Source organism: Rutilus rutilus, assembly GCF_951802725.1.
Source record: "Rutilus rutilus genome assembly, chromosome: 11".
NCBI classification, from domain to species: domain Eukaryota; kingdom Metazoa; phylum Chordata; class Actinopteri; order Cypriniformes; family Leuciscidae; genus Rutilus; species Rutilus rutilus.
Window position 1 is genome coordinate 6,874,235 of NC_140216.1, and position 23,894 is coordinate 6,898,128.

The 23,894-nt window shown below is 37.0% G+C and overlaps 1 protein-coding gene across 4 annotated transcripts in view; it reads right to left on the reverse strand.

Moving 5' to 3' along the window:
- Window positions 1-23,894, reverse strand: part of dlgap3 (discs, large homolog-associated protein 3) — a 185,464-nt gene that overhangs the window by 59,550 nt on the left and 102,020 nt on the right. For 3 of the 4 annotated variants that reach the window (XM_084422615.1, XM_084422612.1, XM_084422613.1), the window contains one exon: window positions 13,532-13,647. The gene's annotated coding sequence lies outside the window, so the exon portion shown is untranslated. Of the gene's footprint in view, window positions 1-12,149; window positions 12,236-13,531; window positions 13,648-23,894 lie in introns of those variants that run through there. The other variant, XM_084422614.1, reaches the window with a different exon arrangement.

The following is a 23,894-nucleotide window of genomic DNA, read 5'->3' on the forward strand; positions in this document are numbered from 1 at the left end:
AGTTTTATTTCGATTTTAGAAAAGAAACGTGATTGCTCTCCTCACAAATCTAGAAGAGCGGCAATTCAATACATCTGATAAAGCTAAAATTAATTTATAATCAAATCTCTCACAAAATTGCATTTATCTTAGAGCACTGATCTGTCCTCACAGTGATTATTTCTTAAATTCATGAATACATATGATAAGCAACACTATGGAACTTTTCCTCTGCGGTCCCCCTACAGGTTGGAAGGGGAATTGTCCATTACCGCTGTCGTAAATCATTTAGCCTACCGCAGCATACTGTCGCACGCACGCTCGCTGTTTATCCAGCACCGGCTTTGGAATGAACGATGTCCACAGACAAGGTAGAGTATGATGCATGATTTTATGAAAGTATGATGTATTGCGACATCAGAAACGAAGAAAAACTAAATAATGACTATTGTAATGCTTGCCGTAAAACAAGTCAAATTTGTAGTTTTCCTATGTCTCATTAGAACTACAGAATCTGGCAATCTTACATAGTGTGGTTATAGCAAATAAAGGACCGCAAAGTGGAGGCATACGTGCCTTTCACCCTGTTACGACTTGATGAACCACTGAAACGATTTTGGAAACATTATTTTAAGTATAGTGTTGCTTTAATATCACTGGTCACACTTTAGTTTGGGGTACACATATTTATTATTAACTATGACTTTTGCCTCAATAAACTGCTAATTTACTGCTTATTGATAGTTAGTAAGGTAGTGGTTAAGTTTAGGTATTGGGTAGGATTAAGGGATGTAGAATATGGTCATGAAGAATAAAGCATTAATATATGCTTTATAAGTGCTAATAAACAGCCAATATGATAGAAATATGCAAGCTAATAAGCAACTAGTTAATAGTGAGAATTAGCCCCCAAACTAAAGTGTTACCTAAACTTTTTCTTTGCATTCATGTTGGATCTATTGTCAGCACTGGGCTCGCAGTTCACATGGGTAACTTTGGATGGCCGTGTTTGTCCGCCAACACCGAAGACTATTTTTGACCCAGGAAAAACCCTGATCACCAGTTAAAACCATCACATTTGCACAAATTTCGAGCAATTTGTCTAACCAACCATCCATTAAAATGTTATGACACCATCTAGGCATACATCTGTAAACCAGTTTTTGCTGGAATAGCAGATTCAGGCATCAAAGTTTGATATCCCGAGTGACAGAACTGTGAGCAGAAATCTCCCCCCAGACTGAAAACTGGAGAGTGCTTTTGTTCTGTTCACTTAGCCCTAATATGATGGATCACTTTGATTAGAGCTCAGCAGTTCACAACATCTCACATCTGAGCGCCTCCTAACAACTTTGATTTTCACAAGTCTCATGTGCTCACATACACACACATATAGAATAAGAACTACAGTTGATATGTAGGAGAAGATGGATGTTGAGGTGCAACGACTAGACAAGCCCACACATCAGTATCAAGAGATATATAAATCATTTGAGAAACAAAGAGAGTGATAAAGAAAGTACAAGCATCGGTCAGGCAATTAAACACATATGAAATCTAAATAAGAGTTGTGTGGCTTTTAGTTTTGAATTGCTAGACCAGAAAATGCTGGTATTTTCGACAAGGAAATCCTGCAAAATCATCAATGCTTATCTTAGGGTTAGAGGATATTAGAATGAAATTTATTCTCCTTGGAAAATCAATGAAAGTTAGAAGAAAAAAAAAAGGAGAAAATATGTGCAAGGCTAATTTCTAGGCTTCTCTTTTGCTTGTCACAGATAAGCCGAGCTGAAGGGATGATAGGAAATAAAATCAATACTCCTCATCCAAACTCACCCTGAATAAAGCCATCTTCATTGAAGACATCCTTCTCCCTCTGTCTCTACTCCTCTCTCTGCATTTGTTCGCCAACGAATTATAGAAAAAAAAAGGCACATAAATAGACTTTTCACACCTCACATAATTAACCTTGTGTCATTCTAAACCAGTGGCTTGCAACCATTTTGATTCCAAGGACCTTTTGTCACTTTTCCTGCTGTTTGAGATTTTAGTTTCTTCCAGATAAATGAATAAATAAAAGAGCTTGGCACATCTAGAAAAATGTTTGTACAATTGTATTTCAAAATAAAATAAAAATACTACTAATGATGTGCAAGGATAAAAAAATGTATAATAACTACTGCAATATTCCATAAAAATAAGAATGGTCCATTTTGATTTCATGGCGACTTTAGTGGCCTTAAACTGGGGTTTAAAAAGATGTTAACTCAGGGCTAGGTGTAGTGTGAAAAGATTTTAGAAGTAAAAAGAAGAGGATGAGCAAAGAAGCATCAGACAGAGAGATCCCCTGTTCCCTAGACAGATTTATTTACAGTCTACCATGTATCTAAGCTTCATGCCTCCAGTCTGCTTCATAAGGTTACAAATGAGCCCATTAAGACAGCAAACAACTATACTGTATGAAACAGATAGCTGATACCTTATCTACATCAATCACTACCCCCTACACCGAGCACAGACAAATGTGTGTGGCTAATGAGAGACGGATGTCGAGAAGAAAGATTTCTTGCTAGAATGTGCATGCACAAAAGACACACAAAAAGAAACACTTTGTCCCAAACGGCTTCATTGTACAGGCAAGTATTACTGAGTTTTACTAATGCATTCCTTTAACCGCCCATCAGTGTAAGTGTCCATTCTGCCTGCGGGATGTCATGTCCCCAAAAACACACACATTATGACACTGGTATGAGTCTGTGGTGGCTCACGCGCTCAACCTGTAACACCTCACACAGAATTTAATATGAGAAAAGCATTAGAGAAACAGAATTCTCTGTTTGGAAAATGACACAGAATGAAAGGAGTAACACAATACATAAAAAAATTAGACCATCACTTTAGACCAGGGGTGGGCAACTTCGGTCCTGGAGGGCCACTGTCCTACAGAGTTTAGCTTCAACCCTAATCAAACACACCTGAACAAGCTAATCAAGGTCCTCAGGATTACTAGAAAATTACAGGCAGGTGATTTTTTCAGGGTTGGAGCTAAACTCTGTAGGACAGTGGCCCTCCAGGACCGAAGTTGCCCACCCCTGCTTTAGACCATGAGGCCTAACCAGAAGTGGTTACTTGAAACACATGGTTTACACCTGATTGTAAAATGCATCTCAAATGCAGCTTCTGTGACTACTAGTGATCAGATTTTAAAAGAAAGTTCTCCAATTTCAACATTAGTGGGACGCATCAGGATTAAGGTTCCAGTGCTGTCACATGCGTTTTCCATTACCTCTTGAAAGCATCATGTGATCCAATCACTTTAATATTTGAACATAATTATGCCAGTATTTAGCTTTATCCACTTTAAATGGGGTCTTAGCATCTGACATAAAACAAATTGGTGTTATATCTGAGGAACAGATGGTTCCCATTAGCCATTAACGTTAGCCATTGACTTCCATAGTATAATTTTTTCCTACGATGGAAGTAAATGACTATCTTCAACTGTCTGGTTACAAACATTCTTCAAAATATATTTTGTGTTCAACAGAAGAAAGAAACTTATACAGTTTTGAACAACTTGAGGGTGAGTAAATGATGACAGAACTATACCTTTTAAAAGGTATATTAAAAACTAAGTGTTTCGTCATTTTGGGCTTGACCGATACATACATACATATATACACACACATACATATATATACATATATATATATATATATATATATAGTACAGCTGAAACTGTGCCTTGCTTCTATACCATATATTTATTTTGTTTTTTGTTTTTGTGTCAAAATAGTGAAAATTGTTTTTAGGTTAGGTTTTTGATACCTTTAGGTTAGGTATGATAATTGTCCACCCTCTCTCTGATTATTATCATTTTGACAATAACAACAACATCAATTTATTATTATTATTATTATTATATGAATTAAGAATTCATTTGGCACATCTAAAGTATTACTAATGGCATGACACCAAATAATATAAGGAATAAATCAACATTATTAGCTAATTTGCTGCTTTCTCTCTCTCTTACCTGCTGACCTGTGCAGCTTGAGGTGAGCCAGTAGCATTAGTTCATCATCTCTTTTTAATGCATGCAATTAATGCATAACACCTTCATTTAAATGAAAACTATTTAGATCATTAACTTCTTTTGCTAATTAACTGCTTCAGCTTCAGTAATTTATATGGCACATCTATTTGGTACGTGACTGGTGTTTGCAATGCTAACAATTTGATCTTCTGTTGTCATCGCATGGTGAAGAACTTGAGGTTTATCAGTATTTGCCAAAGATTGAATGCCGAGCACTTAAGTTTAGTACAGTTCCCAATATTTTTCTGCTAAAATGAAAAACAGTGCAACTATTATTTAATCAACAACAATAGCCAAACTTACCTCTCGCTGCCCAGTGTGTCTTGCATTCATTCTGGTTGTTTTCAGATATTATTAGACAGAAAATAGAATATTAAATGCAACCATAATACATCATATGATTCATATTTAGGACATTTGTCCTCGGGCCTGAGGTCAGTTGTCTTAGGAACCATCCAGCCTTTTCTCTTTCACCTTGGTAACCAAGGTGATGTGTCACACCTCACATGACCTTTGCTTCAAGGTTATGCATTGAAGCCCAAGACATGGGTCAGTTAGTAGACTTCTAATCACTGTCACCATGGTTACCACACACCTGCATCCCAAGTAACTTTATAACTACCTTTCGTCTTTGTAAAGACTTTTGTGTTGTCAACTGCATTCCGTATATCCCCATCCCTTGCATCCACTTGGCTTGCTCACCTGTTATGTCTATTTGCCATTTCTGGATTTCGCTCAATCTCAAGATTATACCCACACTCTGCTCTGCCTGATCCTTTCAGGCAGGAGGAAGGAAGAGAACATGCATCCACCTTTTCCCAATTTTTAGTATGCAACAAAAACACATGAAAGATTTAGCACCAGAAACTCAGTTAACCAAGATACTGAACATCTGCGGCAATCCATCATACTTCATGCACCATACATCATCCTGTATGCATTGCAACATTAGATGTCAAAGTCTTAAGAGGAAGAGCAATTACAGAGGCAACTTCTCTTATTAGCCTTATGAGTGGTTCTCCTACCTACATCATGGACTCATCAGCCTCATGTTTTCTTTGGATGACTCATCGTGATCCACATGAAGATGAGGTGAAACAATGATTGGATTCTGTTTATTGAAATAAACAGAGTTGTCTGAGAGCAGAATTAACACACATGATTTATATCATCAGCTCATTAGTACAGGCTCAAAACTCCTAAACTAAGGCCCTGTTTACACCTGGTAAGATGTGTTTTGGTTGATTGGATCACAAGTGGATGATGCTAAATAACAGGTGTAAAAAGGGGTCTAAAACATTTTGAGCTTGTCCACTTTCGACCACTTCCAAAGGTAGTCATAAAAGCATTCAACCAGATTGCTCTCGTAGTGTAAATGCTCATGTGGTCGAATGTGTTTGAACAGCCATAAAAGACCATCTACTCTCCGCCTACTGACCTAACGCGTCAACAACGGGTTTATATTGTGAAAAAAAAGTCAGAATTGTGAGTTTATTTCAGGCAATTCTGAGAAAAAAGTCAGAATTGTGAGATGTAAACTCACTATTGCAAGAAAAAAAGTCAAGATTGTGAGATGAAAAGATGCAATTACCTTTTTAATTTTTTTATTAAGTAGTGGAAACAAGCTTCCATAGTTTTCACTGTACTTTTTGATCAAATGAATGCAGCCTTGGTGAGAGACTTCTTTCAAAAACATTTGAAAAATCTTACCGACCTCAAACTTTTGAACGGTAGCGTGGTTTAAATAATTTACCAAGTTCTGTTTTTACAGGATCCTTGGAGGATTCACTTTAGTTTTTGATCAATGTACACATTTCACATCTGAAGTTGCGTATCATCCAAAAGCTGTTTGAAATCAACTTGAATATCACCTTCAACTATCACCAACCAAAGTCTCCTGGACCACTACTATACACCACAATGTTTCTGAAGTTAATACTGTAGCACATTACAACACATGCTTTTATTCATAATTTACTTGGTTGGTATAATTCTCTGAGGTGCCAGCAGTCAATAACCCAACGCTATCTCACAACCAATTCATATGAATTCGTACGAATGACCTACTCCTGACCCCGCCCCAAAACCTAACCCTCACGTGGGTATAGACAAATTGTACGAATTCGTACAAGTGAGGTCGTACGAATTCGTACGATTTGTCTAAACCCACCTGATGGTTAGGTTTAGGGGCGGGGTCAGGGGTAGGTCATTCGTACGAATTCATACAAATTGGGCAACTCGTAAAATATGTTAGCAAAAATCTTACTAATTCGTACGAGTGAGGTCATATGAATTCGAACAAATTAGCCACCCCCGTAAAATTTGTATTGCCATGAGATCGAATTGCCGTGAGATCGGGTTGAATAACCACAACAACAACAAAATAAGACACTGAACTATGATAATTAAGGTTACAAATACCACTGTAAAGCCACAACAATTGGAGTTAACTTCTGAGTGTGTGCACACACACATTCAATGCCGTATTACTGTGTAGCATACAAAGAAATTCATACCTGCAGTGGAACAAAGTGGAACGTTTCTGAAAAGGTTTAATTACACATAATTGATCTAAATATACTGGCTTTCTTTCATACAATGGCACCATGATTGTATGAGCTGAGAAAATGGGCAGAAAAATTTAATTCACAGACCATGTTTGACAAGTTTAATACTTCTTGCTCAAACTCTTTCATGAATTAACAGCTTTATTTTTTTCAGCATGCACTACCGAAATTGCAACACTAACACAATTTAGCCTACAAAAAGTGTTTAAGTATGTGTAAGCGGGTTCATATAATTGCAGTCTGGCTGATAATGTCTTAATCATTTGTGCAGTTGATGTTACACTGACTTAGATGTTTGAAACTTTAGCAAGGACTTAAGTATGAAATGGCAAATAAGCTGGATTCAGAAGAGAAGGAGCGAGCGAGTGAGTGAGTGAGTGAGTGAGTGTGTGTGTGTGTGTGTGTGTGTGTGTGTGTGTGTGTGTGTGTGTGTGTGTGTGTGTGTGTGAGAGAGAAGGGGGGTACAGCATACAGTGATGGATCAGCAATTTTCCAAGTTGTTCCTCATATATTAGGAGACTCGTAGGCTTATTGCTCTTGGTTTAAACATGTCAACATCAAACAGCTACACAGTGTAATGCTTTGAATTTATAACAACATTTCAAAGTAACAGCTACTTGCTTTCAGATTACAACCTGAGGTGGCCTGGTTGCTGGATTATTTTTCTTTTTGTACCATACTATGAGACATTTACAAATCAGACCACTACAGCAATAAGTGTATAGTTACGGAAGAGGGTTAGGGCCAAGCAATAATAAAATAAAATAAAAAACATCTCGAGATTAAAGTCATTATAATGTGAGATTAAACTCGTTAAATTTAGAGAAAAAAAAGTCGAAATACAATCTTGAGAATAAACTCATTAAATATCGAGAATAAAGTCGTTGTGTTTCGAGAAAAAACTCGTTAAATTTCGAGAAAAAAAACTCGAAATACAATCTTGAGAATAAACTCATTAAATTTCGAGAATAAAGTTGTTGTGTTTCGAGAAAAAACTCGTTAAATTTTGAGAAAAAAGTCGAAGTAATCGTGAGAATAAACATTACATTTCGAGAATAAAGTCGTTGTGTTTCGAGAAAAAAAGTCGAAATGAAATGTAGAGAATAACGCATTCGATCAGTGTTCATTGCATAGCCTACTGATAGAGGACATGGCAGAGTTGGATCACTTAGTCAAGCTATATTTTAGACTTTCTTTCAGTAACAATGAATAGAACATTCTTAGGTCTAGGTCGGCTAACTTTAGGTCTTAGAAGAAAAAATCTGTCCAATTTGCGTGATGTACTCGCTTTTGTCCAACATGAGCACTTGACAACATTGAGGTTTTGTGGTTTCCCAGGATACCATAAGACGCATTATTAAACTTGTTGATCCTCAAGGTGTGGAATTTCGACGAAGGAGACGCTTGAGAAGACGCCAGTACACTTGCGCTGGCCCAAATGCACTCTGGCATAAGGACAGCTATGATAAATTAAAACCGTACGGCATTGCCATTATATTGCTGTATAGATGGTTACAGTCGTTACATTCTGTGGATGGAGGCGTACACAACCAACAACGATTAATAATGCGTCTTATGGTATCCTGTGAAACAGCCTGATATCAGTAGGCTATGCAATGAACACTGATCGAATTATTCTCTACATTTCATTTCGACTTTTTTTCTAAAAAAATTTAACGAGTTTATTCTCAAGATTGTATTTCGAGTTTTTTTTCTCGAAATTTAACGAGTTTTTTCTCGAAACAACGACTTTATTCTCGAAATGTAATGAGCTTATTCTCAAGATTGTATTTCGACTTTTTTCTCGAAATTTAACGACTTTTTTCTCGAAACACAACGACTTTATTCTCGATATTTAATGAGCTTATTCTCAAGATTGTATTTCGACTTTTTTCTCGAAATTTAACGACTTTTTTCTCGAAACACAACGACTTTATTCTCGAAATGTAATGAGTTTATTCTCAAGATTGTATTTAGACTTTTTTCTCGAGATTTAACGAGTTTTTTCTCGAAACACAACGACTTTATTCTCGATATTTAATGAGTTTATTCTCAAGATTGTATTTCGACTTTTTTTCTCGAAATTTAACGAGTTTAATCTCGCATTATAATGACTTTAATCTCGAGATGGTTTTATTTTTTTATTATTGCTTGGCCCTAATCCTCTTCCGTATATAATTGAGTGATAAATGAGTGTATAATTATTTCTTATTATCCTAATATTAGAATAGCCAATGTCTAAAAACAAAATGGCCTTAATTGTTTACTAATTTGAACAGTTAACATGGTGCCAGTTATTTGTAAACTTTGGAAAAAAATGTATTGAAACCTGATATTCTTAAAGAAGCAATAACTTATCTGTCAAAACCACTCCATAAAGCTGTTGTTAAACAGAGTGCTGGTGTTAAATGACCATTATGAAGTGCAGCCTGACCTCCATAAGATGAATCTCTTTCGAAAAGCCAGCAGCAAAGTGTTTCAATTGATTTTCATGAGTTCATGAGAAGGAGAAAAAAACAACAACACTTTGTGATTAAGGAACTGGAGTGGCAACACAAAGGTAGCTGGTTCAGATCAAGACCAGCACCTATACAACATAAACCAGCCTCAGATAGTATGGAAACTCATTCTGGTATAAGCTGTTTCTTCAACAGAGTGGGCCAGACTTTAATATACAAGACAAAAGTCTAGCTAGGTGAGGCTCAGAAATGTGTAACAGCAAATTGGGAATGCCGTTCTCTACTCTGGGTGATCTGCATCCCTCTGGACTGGTCTCCAAGACATGCAGTTCAATGGAGATGACAGCAGAGGTGAGACAGAGTGTGCTTTCAATAATGAACCCATAGCGTCACCTAATGAGAATCATTTAATCATTGCAGGTCAAGCAGAGGTCAGTATCTATCCTATACCAAAGACAAAGAATAGCTCATTACAAAAAGCAACTAGAGGACAGGAAATATACATGGACACATGAAATGATGGCATAAACTAGTTGCCACTTTCATAGTTGTGAAAGAGAGAGTAATGACAGCAGAAACTTCACTCAAACCTGATTAATCGACCTGTTTGTCATCTGATTAACCCAAAGAACAGTGAAAAGAACACAGTCTCTCATCTATGAGACGCCTTTCCACTGAGACACAACATATTAACTGCGCTGAAACTGATGAAGAGCTCTTACGGAGAAAGACTTGATTGTAGAAAAGCTGGAGAGAGTGTGTGCGAGCAGGTGAGCTATTCTTGTAGAGGAAAATATCTGAAACAAAGAGAGCACTTGACAAACTTCCTGCCACGGGAAACAGCTTCATAGCCGGATCAAATGTTGTCGTCAGCCCAGGCTCATTGGAAAAACGTGCCTGTAGTGACATTTACGCAAAATGATATTACGTTGATTCTTGCACATTTTGCGACCCTTTCAAAGTGAAATGTCCAGTGAGTGGCGCTAAAAACGCGTTCAGTTTTTTAGTTTAGTAAGGTTTTTTTTTATATATTGGTTGTTGTCTGTATCGTGACTGAATTGAAAACTGAAATGAAATGTCCAGTGAGTGGCGCTAAAGGGTATAGCACTATTGAGTGTAAAAAAACATACCATCTTCACTAAACCCTACTTTAAACCTAACCAATAGTTTTAAAGCACACATGAGATAAACTACATTTGGTGAAGCAACCGCTTGCTTAGATCGTGACTCACGTGTTTCATGGGCCTCATATCAGAGTGCTTACCAAGGACCAAGTGAGCTAACAAGCATGTTAACTACGTCAGAAAATCAATACGAAACTGGTTAGGTAATACAAATGTCAAAATGTATTAGTTCACAAATCATGCACTATGGTTAAAGTGTGGTTTGATGTCATAACAGTCTTTATTAATCGATTATCTGCCTCTGTAATCATAATTTGTGTGAAAAGGAATAAAAGTTGCTGGTGTTTTACTGTCACTTGTTGTCATTTCAGCAGGAAACTGCAGTGAATTGAATGTATGTGTGTTGTTGAAGTTTTGCAAAAATTATGGTTATCATATTACATACAGTATATATAAAAAAAAGTTATATAAATAAAATACTCCTCTGCCAAAAAGCACATTAAAGATCTGAATAATGTAGGTTGAGTGTCTCAAACTTGTCTGTTAAATGCCCTTTAAAAAATTCAGGCTAGCACTTTTACACTGAAGCATCACTTTCAGGACCCACAGGAAAGATAAAACACAAATGAGTTTTAATATCTCAATTATTTCTCATAGTTAGAATGAGGTTATATGTCATCAAGATCATAAGGATACTTCTATGAAAATGTTGTACTTTAATCTCACATGTATCTACTCTGGATCTCAATGATGTCTCAAACTTTGCTCTGATCTGCCATGTATCGAGTACTCAACCAAGATCAGATTACCTGAGCTATCATGCTCTCGAAATTATATCATGGTCAACCGGCTGATAGCAGACGATATGCATATATTGGTAATCCTTTAAAATAATGGTTCGTCACAGTCATTGATAGGTAACTTTGCAGTAAGTAATACAGGACAATTGAGTAGTACTATTAACACATCAGCTACTACCATTGACCAATATGGAAACACGATTAATTAATCAATAAGTAATACCAAATTTAGGACTGAGATAGTCCCTAGGTAATCAGTAATTACTGAATGAGACAAACTCCATTAAGAGCTACTAACTAAGACAAATTATAAATAATTAACACTTAATTACTAATCACAACATTAACATGTCTGAGAGGTGAGAAATTGTCTTTTTTACTCTGAACATGGTCATAAAATGCATCACTAATTACTCAAGTGTTGCCTAGTCACTCAGTAGGAACTACTAGTGATCTGAATCATTATTTGTAAGTGAAAAACATAATAAAGCAAAACTGCATTAATTTGATTTATGCTTGAAACAAGTAAAACCAATTTCCATGAGGTGAATAATACACTTATACTAGTCTAAATATCGGATGCAATTTTGCTTACATATTTTTTCCCCTCAAAACGCAATACTGAAAAATAAAGATATTGATCAAGAAAATACTTTATGCAGTGTAAACTGGCCATGGTCATTCTCTATCATCCTCTATTTCCCAGGTTTTAGTGCTTTTAAGCACTAAAGTATAGTCTATGAAAACTTTAGTGCGTATGCACAATCTTTTATGATGAAATGTATGCAGTTTTGTGCATGAGGCCCTGGGTCTGAAGGCTATGAAGTCTGAAGGTTACAAATCTAACTAAAACATTTCAGCATTAAAAGCATCATTAAAATAAGCCAGTGTACAAGAGCAGATAATGTCAGTCTCCATTTGCTGTGTATTTGTAATTGTACGTTTCTCTGAGATGTAACGTGAAAGCAATACTGGAACATTTACACACAAAATGATCAAAATATTAATCTCCTTATATCTTTTTATAGGTTATTTGCCCTCAATGAAACTGTAAATTCAGAGAAAGGAACGTACTGTACGCACCCTTGTGGCTTGGCAAATTGTTATTAACGTTGGCTACTCACGTGATGCCAATTTACAAACTCACTGGAGCTATGACTGTGTCACGGTCACCTGTTAGTCACTGTCTTCATAACATGTCCCATCATCCTCTACGGCTCACACCTGCACTCACTTCACCATTACCTGCACCTGCCAGCGATCATCATCATTACTCACCATGTTCAGCTGTTGTCACCTTGTCTTCCCATTTTCATCTGTGTATTTAAGTTCCATTGTTCACTGTCGGTTCTCGTCAACACTGTGTTGTAGTTTTGGTACGTTTCTGTTTATATTAAATTCCTGTTGTCACTTCATCCTGTCTTCTGAGTCTGCTTTGACGTGCCTCACACAGCCAAAAGCGTGACAGACTGTGGTTTTGAGCCAGGATGGCCATATTTAAAGAACACCTTTATCACACCTCTTCAAGCACCACAGGACTGAAATCAATCGGTATGAGCTTTAGTCGAAGACCCCTCTCAGCAAACATAACAGCGGTCTCTTGTGGCATCACGTCAGCATCATGAATAACTGATAGGTCAGGGTTGAATAATGCACATCCTTTGTCAACATCAATGCTCCCTGATGGACAACCACAAAATGACACCTCACAATGTTGTTCTAGTATCTTGCTCTATGTAGCATCCACCTACAGTATACTTACAGTGTGTATATATATGCAATTGTATATATTCTTTATATGCTTAACCTAGGTTTATTGGAAAAACATTCCTGTGGCAACATTTCTGCAAAATGATATTACATTGTTTATTGCATGTTATGTGATGCAGACATTTATTACTAATAATTGACAAATTAGTAACAAAATTAACCTTTGGCTGATATACTAATTTAAACTTTACAGACTTCCAACAAAACAAATCTAAAATATTGATGACTCATCCTGCACTACACAAGCTTTTGTCCAATCAGATGCACACTAGAATGAGAATGTCCCACCCCCTAATGCCACCTGCAACCAACTAGAATGGAGCAAATTATAGTTTACAGATGTGATTTGTACTGGCTATTAAAAAAGGCACAATCTCTTCATAATGCCTTGCCAAAACTTCCAGTTTCAAAAGGAAATATGGGAAAGAAAAGTGCACTAGCCAAGGCATAAATATGGACCCTTACAATGTGTCTAGCAGCTTTAAAAAAATGTGCACATCAAACATGTGGGAATGAAAATAACAGTTTCAAAGAGCACGGGACCCTTTGAGGTGAGGTTTTTAGGGGGCATTAAAATGACATTTGTGTAATCTTGGCCAGGCACTTGATAGAAGACTGAAATTGAGAGCGGCTTGCACGGAGGCGCAGAGGGACAGCTTTCAAAGACACACGGTGAACCAAGGGAATTAATGGCTCTCCATGCACGTATGGCTACAGTCAGAGATAAAATACTCACTGCCTCCTCATCTGGAAATGGTGCTTCATTATCAGCAGAGGGGAAACGGTCTCTTCAATGGACACACAATACACACTTCTGTTGTTTGCAAACCCTCACAGATTCCACTCAGCAATCTGAAGAGAGAAAAAGAGAGAAACAGGGAGTGTGAGAGAGATAGAAACAAGCAGATGAAATGACTAAACATCCATGCTTGTTTGTATTTATCTATTTATTTATTTCCTTCATGCACTTTCAGGGGAAAACACTGTTCACTGAAAGCATTTCCAGGCTAACATGGCAATATAACATGGCAAAGATGTAATGAGTCCCGCTTCTAGTTCCAAAGAACAAAACCTTTCTCCCACATGCAAGATAATCAGCCTGGAAAAAAGCCCGAAAGAGACAGCAAGAGGAAAATGAAGCTGGCATCAAGGTTTAATTGGCTATGTATATCTTCCAGATATCGGTTTGGGGAAAGTGTGATGGGTTAAAGCCGAGACCATGCAAGACGGTCAAGAGAGAACCTCATGCTCACTGTTGACCCTCATTACACTGTTTGCATTGAAACCAAATTTTGAAGTTTACACTCATCGTTGTGATTGGTTTAATACAATCCCTCTGTTTTGAGCCACATAAAAAAAAAGGCTCAGCAATATGAGAAGTATACAATAGGTGGTTCACATTTTATCAGTAGTAGAGATGAACAGATGATGACTGAAGAAAAAAATTAGCCTTAACCCTACTATAATCTGCAGGGCATTTCTGGTACATTTTTGGAAACGAATATGCTATAAATACTACATCAAAGGGGAAGTATGTAAGATATGTTAAAATACATTATCTTAACCCAGTTTATTGTTCATTGGCTACTATTAGTTCATATTACTATTACTATTCATAATTTTCAAAGCATTTCTAATGATATACTGATCTTTAGAAGGCAGCTGCCTAATTTTGAGATGGTAAACAGGAACATGGTTTGTGTTACATTAGCAACACATTATTAGCTGTTTGATAACGTAGTCAAGCAAAAGGCTAATCATATTAGTTACAGTTATGTGTCCGACTTTGTAAAAAGTGATACCATTGTGTGGCGTTTACTACAGTAACTTGACTAAAGTTTAGCGAGTGATCTGCACTGATCGAATTTGCATATATATGAAGCAAGGGTGTAGAATTACATTCAAGCTATTTTAAAGCATGAAGAATTGTTTTTCACAGGAAAAAACTAAACAAAAAAAACCCCCAAAAAGATGAGTTTTAAAGGATACAATTATTGACTACAGGGGGACTTAAGGTCCATTGTACCCTAATCACAAATTTGTTCCTTTTTAATAGGAAATGGGGAAAATGGGAAGATTTGACACTAATATCACAGACAAGTGCAAAAGGCGAGAAGTTTTAACAAAACTTTTAACAGCAAGATTCTAAGCTCAACTCATTGATTTGTGAATGCAGCTGGAGCCAGAATAATTAGAACACAACTTCTGCATTGTTCCAAAAAAGCAACAGCAATCAGAGAATATAGGTCACCACAGACATTTTTGCTGCCACCAAGTTCACTCTAAATATGATTATAAACTCAAAACTCCAGGAAAACAATTAAGTATTCATGTGCTTGTGCGCGTGCTTGTGTAGAGGCTGGCTCTGCGTTGAGATGTCAGTGTGTGTCTCTGCACAAGGCTTTGCAGCCAATTGAAGACACACTTGTGTCCCCTTGAGTGTTTGTAAGAGCCAGTATTTTGCATCATTAATGTTGTATTAACATCTTATTCTTCTCGTTTTTCCTGATTTGGCAAAATTTGGGGCTCACACTAAGTGACGTACTGTAGCATGAATGCGAGAGTGAGAAAGGGGATAAAATTACTTCTCTTATGCCCTTCTTGTTTCTGACCTCTAAAATTTAGCCAGTTCCTTTTTCACTTTTCTCCATACAGAGTGTCCTTAACTTGCAGACTTTGATAAAGGACAAACTGCTCCCTTTCTCATTTCTCTCTCGCTTCCGGATTCCACGGTTCACAAACCGCGCACACCTACTGATGATTTCTAATCTTTTACAGCCTCAGCTTTAAATACAGCTACTGGTACTTCCCTAATTCTATTTAGCCGATCAGCGGATCCTTTTGGGTAATGAGAAACAATAAATAGCATAGAACCATTTACCTATCAGTTTCATAAAGATGTTGACATTTATCTGTCCCATTGGTAAACAACCTAGACTTGAAATATGGCTGTGCATTAAATGCACAGCAGACCTGTTCTGTAAGTCATTGAGATGTGTATTTGTAATCATGTAAGTTATGATTACAGAGGGAAATATAACAACAAAAGTGTTTTGTATCTGTAGTTTAGTCTTGTTTTTCAGTGAAAATATGTAATATAATAAAGGAGACAAAAGCATAAAAATAATACATGAACCCCTGGTTTCACAGACAAGGCTTAAGCTAGTCTCAGACTAAAATGCATGTTTGAGCTGTTTTAACTAAAAACAACTTGCACTGACATATCTTAAAATATGTCAGTGCCATTGTTTTGTCTCAAGATGCACAGCATTAATGTTTTTTTCTAAGGCACGTTTATAAAAGCTACTTAAATGTCCTAATTGAACGAAGGCCTAATCCTGGTTTAAGATTAGCCCTGTCTGTGAAACCAGGCCTTACTGTTCTGCTTTAGGAATGACAATGATTTAGTGCTCCTCTTACATAAGAGAGAAAGAATTGAGAGAACAGGGAGGCCAAATAGTCTCCGTCAGACACCAAAAGCCAGTGTCCTTCTGACTTCTGAGTATTACCACTGTCCTTTCATCATTTACCCACAGCCAATGCAGAAATGACACAGGTGCCCATAATAATGTAGTATTCATGGATCTCAAGGTGGGTCGTACACCTGCTCTAGGACCGCTGCTGCCGGGGAGAAGCGATCAGTTCGGGTCACCTGCCGCAGCGGCTTTGTGTGCTAATGTGATCAATAGCTCTGCTCCGTTTCGACTCGCTTTCGTTTCACAGAGCAGCGAGGAACTAATGAGTAGCTGCAGGATTTTTAATTAGGGGTCAGCTAACCTATAGGGATTTCCCAGAAGGCTGAGCAGGGGGAAATGGGTGAAGTGCTGACTCTATTGCACAACACAATGAACCATGTTCATGTTCAATATTCAGTATTATGAGAATACACTATTTATAGTACCTGGTGGGACTTGAACAACTAACTTTCAGTTAGTTTCTGTAGATAAAAATGGGAACACAGCTGGCTGGCAGCAAGTCACAAGGATGTAATTCACACAGTATAATGTCTCGTCATTGGTTTTCCAAGTAGAAACTCTAGCTAAAGATAAATGGCCCATACACTGTACTGTATTGTTGGGGGTAACGCATTACAAGTAACACAAGTTACGTAATCAATAACTTTTTAAGTAACTTGTAAAATTTACAACAATTTCTCTGCATTACTTTTTCAAAAAAGTAAATAAAAAGTAACTAAGTAACGACATTAGAAACTTTTTAGGGAGAAACGCAAAACTGTAACACATTACTTTGAAAAGTAACTTTCCCCAACACTGCCAGTAAGTACTATATGCAGTTTTCTAGAAATGCAATAAAAACATTACCAAAAAAATCCCGCTTTTAACAACATATTAGGATTTCTTACAGTACTTATGGTGTTGTGGCATGCATACATTGACTTTAATATTACTGCTCCTTTGCAATCAGCCAGCTAGTACCCTCTCTGAACTTGTCTTCCTGATTGATCATCCACTTTGTTGGAACAACCTATCTGAATTTGCTGGTTGCATCAAAGTATATGGTACAACAAAACATCACCTACATGCCAATGAATCATCTGGATGGCTTCTCAAAAAAGTTCGGTTGCATTCAACCTTCAAATGCACAAGGATATTCCAAAGTTTCCTAAAAGTTCTTTAGTCAATAAATAAATAAATCATTTAGATGTTTAAAGCTTCTAGTTCTTGCTACAGCAGCAGAAGATCAAACCTGGTGCCACTCCTGTCAGCTAAGAAAAGGAAACTGTGGCTACAATTCACAATAGCTCACCAAAATTCGACGATAGATGATTGGAGTCTCGATTTCTACCTGAACGGTCAGAAATTGGCATAAAAAACATGAAAGCTGCTGCTGGTGGTGGCTGGTAATGGTGTGGGGGATATTTCCTTGGCACATTTTGGGTGGTTCTTCTCCTACAGGTCCTTCATTAGCATGTCCACATACACATGGCTTGGCACCAAATACACAGCCAACCATCATCCACTTCACTTTGTATAAATATATACATAAAACATTATTATTATGCTAATGAAGAACCTGTAGGAGAAGAACCTTTCTGACATATGCAGCTCAAGTCATCTCCCATATCACCTCATGTATGACATTAAAGCAAATTTATATTTAATGTGGGCCAGACAATCTCCTTGACCCACACTGGGGCTGCTATAGGCCATCTTTTATTATAAAAGTGAATGGCTCTGGTTGAATTACATATCATATTGCACAGGCAATAGATGGGAGCTAGAGAGTTGGGGTGATGACACCGGGGTTGGGAACTGTTATTGTTCATCTGGGATGTGATATTTGATTTAACCTGCCCATGACCTTCTTAATCTTTCATCTTTCAGCAAAAGGTGAACTTTGTGGTAAAAGACAAACCTGTGTGGAAATTATTCATCACTACATTACAGGAGATAAAGGAGTCAATTAGGTTTTTCTGGTACTAGAGATTCTTTCATTACAGGAAGAGATGGTAATCTCCGCATCTGTATAATTTGAGAAAATGTATTAGTCAACAAAGCTCAGTTTGGATCAGGTGCACATTATAAGCCAATCATGTAATTGCACTGACATCAATTTTACAACAGTCTGTCACCATTGGTGAATATAATAATAGAGCCATAAATTGAAATACACCCGTTGCAAAAATTGTCCTTGACTTAATCAGCTGAACAGTTTTGAAAGCCAAAAATAGCTCACTCCAAAATTAATTTAAAGACAAACGTGTTGACCATCAGCAGAAAAGCAGTCAATTCACTATTTGACAAGCTGTTTTCACACAAAATCTTGAATCATATCCTCCATTGGTTTCATATCATGCACACGGCCATTGAAAAGTTTGGGGTTGGTAAAAAAAAAGAAAGAAAAGTATCTTATGCTGACCAAGGCTGCATATATTTGATTAAAAAAATTGTGGAAAATTATTACAATTTAAAATAACTTCTTCATATTAATACAGGTTTGAATTTTCAGCAACCATTAGTGTCAGATGATCCTTCAGAAATTATTCTAATATGCTGATTTCCTGCTCAAGAAACATTTCTTCTTTGTTGATGAATAGAAAGATAAAAAAAAAAAAACAGCATTTATTTTCATGACAAATCTTTTGGAACATTGTGAATGTATTAACTGTTACTTTGAATCAATTTAATTTGTCCTTCCTGTATAAAATTATTAAACCATAAAAAAAAAAACTACTGACCTCAATCTTTTGAACAGTACTGTAGTATGTATGTGTGAAGTGAAATTGTATTGTATGATTTCAAGTTCAAGATGAATAAATGACTATGTGAAAAAGTGTATTAAATTATGACATGAACACAAATATTTTCACAAGCCTTACTGTAAAGGGTTGAAGCATTTCCAAAACCAAAGGCCAAAGCATTTCACTGTAAATGAAACAAATTGTTAAAGTATGAAACAGAGTGTACAGCACACTGTTTATTCTGTTTCTCTCTGAAGACATGCATTATTGAAGTGTGAGGATATATTGGTAAATTGAAAAAGAAAAAGCTGTTTGTGCTTATACAGCTGGGGAATGTGCATATATTCAGACCACATGTGAGCACACACTCAGATGCAGATTTCTGCTCCACTGGCTAAAGATCTTTCCATGATGTAATATTATGAGTTTGAGAGAAGAAAGCATGTGAGGTACTTTGCATATATGAATGTGATGCATGAGTGTGTTTAGCCTGTGGACGCAGGTGTGTCCTGATTTAAATGTTCATGCTTGTGGATGGCAGTTCATCAGAGAAAATCGGTTTAATTTTTTCTCTTTCGGTGTGTGTGTGTTGTCTGGTTTATAGGTGTGAGTTATATACATTTCCCCTTGGGTTTATAACCCATTTGCTGAGTGTTTCGATGTGCTTTAGAGAGAAACGCACTGCTCTTCCAAACCTGAGGAAAATGAATATTTAATGCACAACCAGTTTTATATTCCAAACTCCTCTCTCATTCTACCTTACACTTCACATTCAATTTCAGGTTTTCTGTCTCCTTCACACCCTTGCTGTCTCTTTTTCTCTCCCCGAGTTCTCATTAAACACCTCTTCATCGAACAGTGGACAGGAACAAGTCCAGACTGTCCTACACTGTCCCGTTCTGTGTCGATCTCACCTCTCACTCCATTTTCTCAGTCTGTGAATCTGAATTTATTTCCCGTATCTCTTTTGCTGTGCTCATTGAATTCCTAGAATCAGCCAAATCTCCATACAGTACAGAACAAGACATAAACTACTGTATATCTCACTTCTTCACTGCTGGGTCAATCTACAGAACAGTGTCGCTCATATTGTGTCCCTCTGTATCATTTTATATACAATGTATTACTAAATAATTAAAATAAGTTGTGTGCCCAGGTCATCAAGATATAATGGTAAGCAAATGTATTGAAGCGTGTTACTACCATGGAATAAAACAATGAAAAAACGCAATTGCAAATTTATATCTCACAATTCTGAGGGAAAAAGTCAGAATTACGAGTTATAAATACAGAAATGTGAGATATGAACTTGCAATTGAGAGGAAAGTCAGAATTGCGAGTTTATATCTATATATATATATATTTTTTTTACAGAATAACGAGACATACACTCGCAATTATGAGAAAAAATAAACTTGCGCTTGCGAGGAAAGTGTAAGAATTGCGAGATAAAAAGTCGAATTTTTTTTTATTCTTTGGCGGAAACAAAGCTTCCATACAAATCTGACAAGGTGCAACAAGTATTAAATATAACTAATATTAAGAAAAAAAGTTTTAAGTAGTATTATGGCCATGACGTAAACACAAAAGGATGATTAACAAAAACCTGCAATTTTCCATCATATTCATTGTAGCAGCTCTGAAGACATCTCTGAACAGGCTTTCCGCTGTTTCTGAATAAGACAGTGATGCACTTTCAATTGAAATCATTCAAGTGACAGTCATATAAACAAAGCAAAGCAAAAATGTATCTTTAATTTGCTAAGCAAACAATTAAAATGACCCTGCAAGTACCAAAACAGAGGTGTAAGGCCAAATTAACTCTTAAAGAGTGGTTGTAAAGAAAGACAGAGAGATGGGGAGTCTAGGGAGATAGTTTGTTTAGCCTCAAACTCATAGATGGCCCAATTATGTTGCAATTTTAGGCCACTTTGCTGAAGTCTGTAGAGCTCAGTCCTGACAAAGAGGCCCATTAATATGTATTAGCATTCCTACCAGAGCTACTTTGATCTCAGGCACACGTGAGAGCAGATTTTCAAAGAAAGGCAATATTCAGGATCCATTCACATAACCCCTGTGTGCAAAAATGTGTTGATGTGAGATGATAATCATGAACGTGCTCATATTTCTCAAATATGCAGCACATTATGTGTGCATCCATAACAAAAGTTCCCCTTGTTAATAAAAAGTTCACAAACATACCATAATTACACTATATGGCCCAAAAGTACCCAACTCCACAACCATATGTGCATGTTAAGAATTTATCTTCAAAACCTGTTACAGGAATAAACAAACCTGGTAATTAGAAGTGAGTGCCTTCAAACATTTAGTCATGTAGTGTATAACAGGAATTGGACAATATCATGTAAACCCATGCCAGATATAGTGCAGATTAAGTTAGACTAATTAAATCATGCAATGAAGATGTTTTAAGACTTGGTAAAACACCTTACAAATAGAGGTGCTCCACTTTCTCCCAATGGACTTCTATATAAGGCAAAAGTCTACATGGGCCTAATTCTTCAGGCCATTTTTTTTTTAAACGTATGCCGTTAGGGACCAAGGGAGGTGATAGGAAGGCATAGGAGTAAACCAGGATAATGCGAAAAGAGTGAATTTTATTAACAAATATAAAAAATTGGGTCTGTGAATACGAAAAGAAAAAGAATAAACTGAAGGGAAAAAATATATATTTACAAACGCTTTGTTCTTTTTTAGAAAAAGTGTGCGCAGAGTAAAGTAAATTTGCTTTAAACAGCACATACGCAACCTCAGCTTAACTCACTGACCCCCTTCCTCCCCAAAGGCTGAGAAGGTCTGGCTTAAATACTCTAAATTCCCACCAGAATAGTAACTGGACAAAACCAACTCTGTATCCAGATAGTGTGAGAAAATAAAAACATTGATCTCTTGATTACAGAAGAAATGAAAGCTTTAGCGTAAGTTCTGCCAGGAAGACTCAATCAGCGCGTCATGTATTACCTCACTTCTATCCAATCATGTGTTAACACTCGCAGTATAAAAGATTGGTACTTACATTTGTCTGAGTTTGCAGATGCTGACGCTGGCAATTACCTCCATCCTCCCCAACCACCACCAAGATGGTACCTTCCCCTTCATCCTCCCCACCACCACCAGGATGGTCCCTTCCTTTACCTCCAGGGGGTCGGCTGCGCCCCTGCCTTCGTCTTCAGGCAGGATATGCAGCTTTCGCTACCCTTGCATTGCGCGCTAAGGACGGGGCCTACGCCAAAGAATAAATTTATGCTTGCTGGGCTGTTAATAAATTTACGCTTGTTATATCAATTTATCTCCCGAGTCTTTCTGGTAGAACTGGACATCTGTGATAACAGAAAATAACAAATACTGAATATGCAATCATTAAATAATCGTTTGAAATATTTTCTTTCCATATATTTAAAAACACGACCCTAGAAGCACCCACCCCTTTGGGAAATCCACGATCTAACCCGGAAGTAAACACTAGTGTCAAAGCCATGGCAGCTGACAAAGGAGATCATCTCCATTCATCAAACTTTCCAATAAACGGTATAGTAAAAAACAAACAAATGTGTAATGTCGTTATATCATGAAAACTAAAAACCGAATTGGCAAATAAAGCGTGCTGTGATATTCATTGATATGTGCACCTATCACCGAACATACGTCTTCATTCCCCGTTGATGCACTCTTACCAAAACAACATAACGAATGACAAAAACAATTAAACCTCCTGAAATATACACTGCTTTATCGTCTGGGTGTAGAAATAATAACCATAAAAGAAAATTGTACCTTGCACTCATGTACTTATATCACACGGATCAGGTGACGATATAACAACTGCATCTCATCGTCACACCATTTAATTAGTATTCTCCGTATAACAAATATATGTCTAATATTAGACACTGAAGTGTGCATGTACAAGTGTGACAATGCTAGTGATGTGATGTGACAAACTAACGCTCCCATTATAGTGTTCTAGTTTGTCTACACTGCAAGCGCACAGTGTGGGAACACTGAACACACCCGCAGACTAACAAATATTTACTGATTTGTTCTCCCCATTTGATTTATAAATTACAGAAATAACACTGTACACTGTTTAATTCAACTGTTCAGGCCAGGTTGTACTGGTCATCTGCGTGCAGCGTTCTGCAACATTCCCATTAAAATCAATGAAGCTGTTGTGGTTGTGCCACATACATTGCTAGCTGACAGAATACAGCCAGCCATTGCAAAACTGCTACAGGCTGGGCTCCTCAATGAATCTTTCTAACCTTGTCTTTTATTTCCTCACTTCCTACATGCCAAGTCTACAATCTTCCTTGCTGTTTCAAGCTCAGACTCTTTGCAAACTTAAAACAGGGTATCACACATAAAAGTGGTTTTTCAATTGTTCTCCAAAAGATAAGCTGTATTTTTATTAATGCACGCTTATTTGTCAGAAACACATTTGTTGTCAAATCTATGCTACCTGCCAATCAAAATCCTGTCACATCCACGGAGACCAAATTGCAGCACTTTCTTGCCCCAGCTGAAGCGTGTTCCATTTCCTGCTGCATTTTATTGTGGTTGATTGTGAAAAATGGTCTGACAGGGTGAACACACAAAAAATCTAAAGCAATCAAATCTTGAATTCAAAGAAACTGCCTCCAAAATGACCTCCCGTTGTGTTGCAATCATAAGCAGGCAATTTAAGCAACAAAGTAGCGATTTATTAATTTCACTTTTTCCACACTGAATACACCCAAGTTCCAGCAGCAAGCACAAAAAGCAGGGTTTTTTTTTTTTTTAAACCTAATTTTCACAAAGATAAACATATTTTTCTGCACCCAACCCAGTGGAAGATCAAATCTTGGACTTGAGACACCACAATTCAGGCATCACA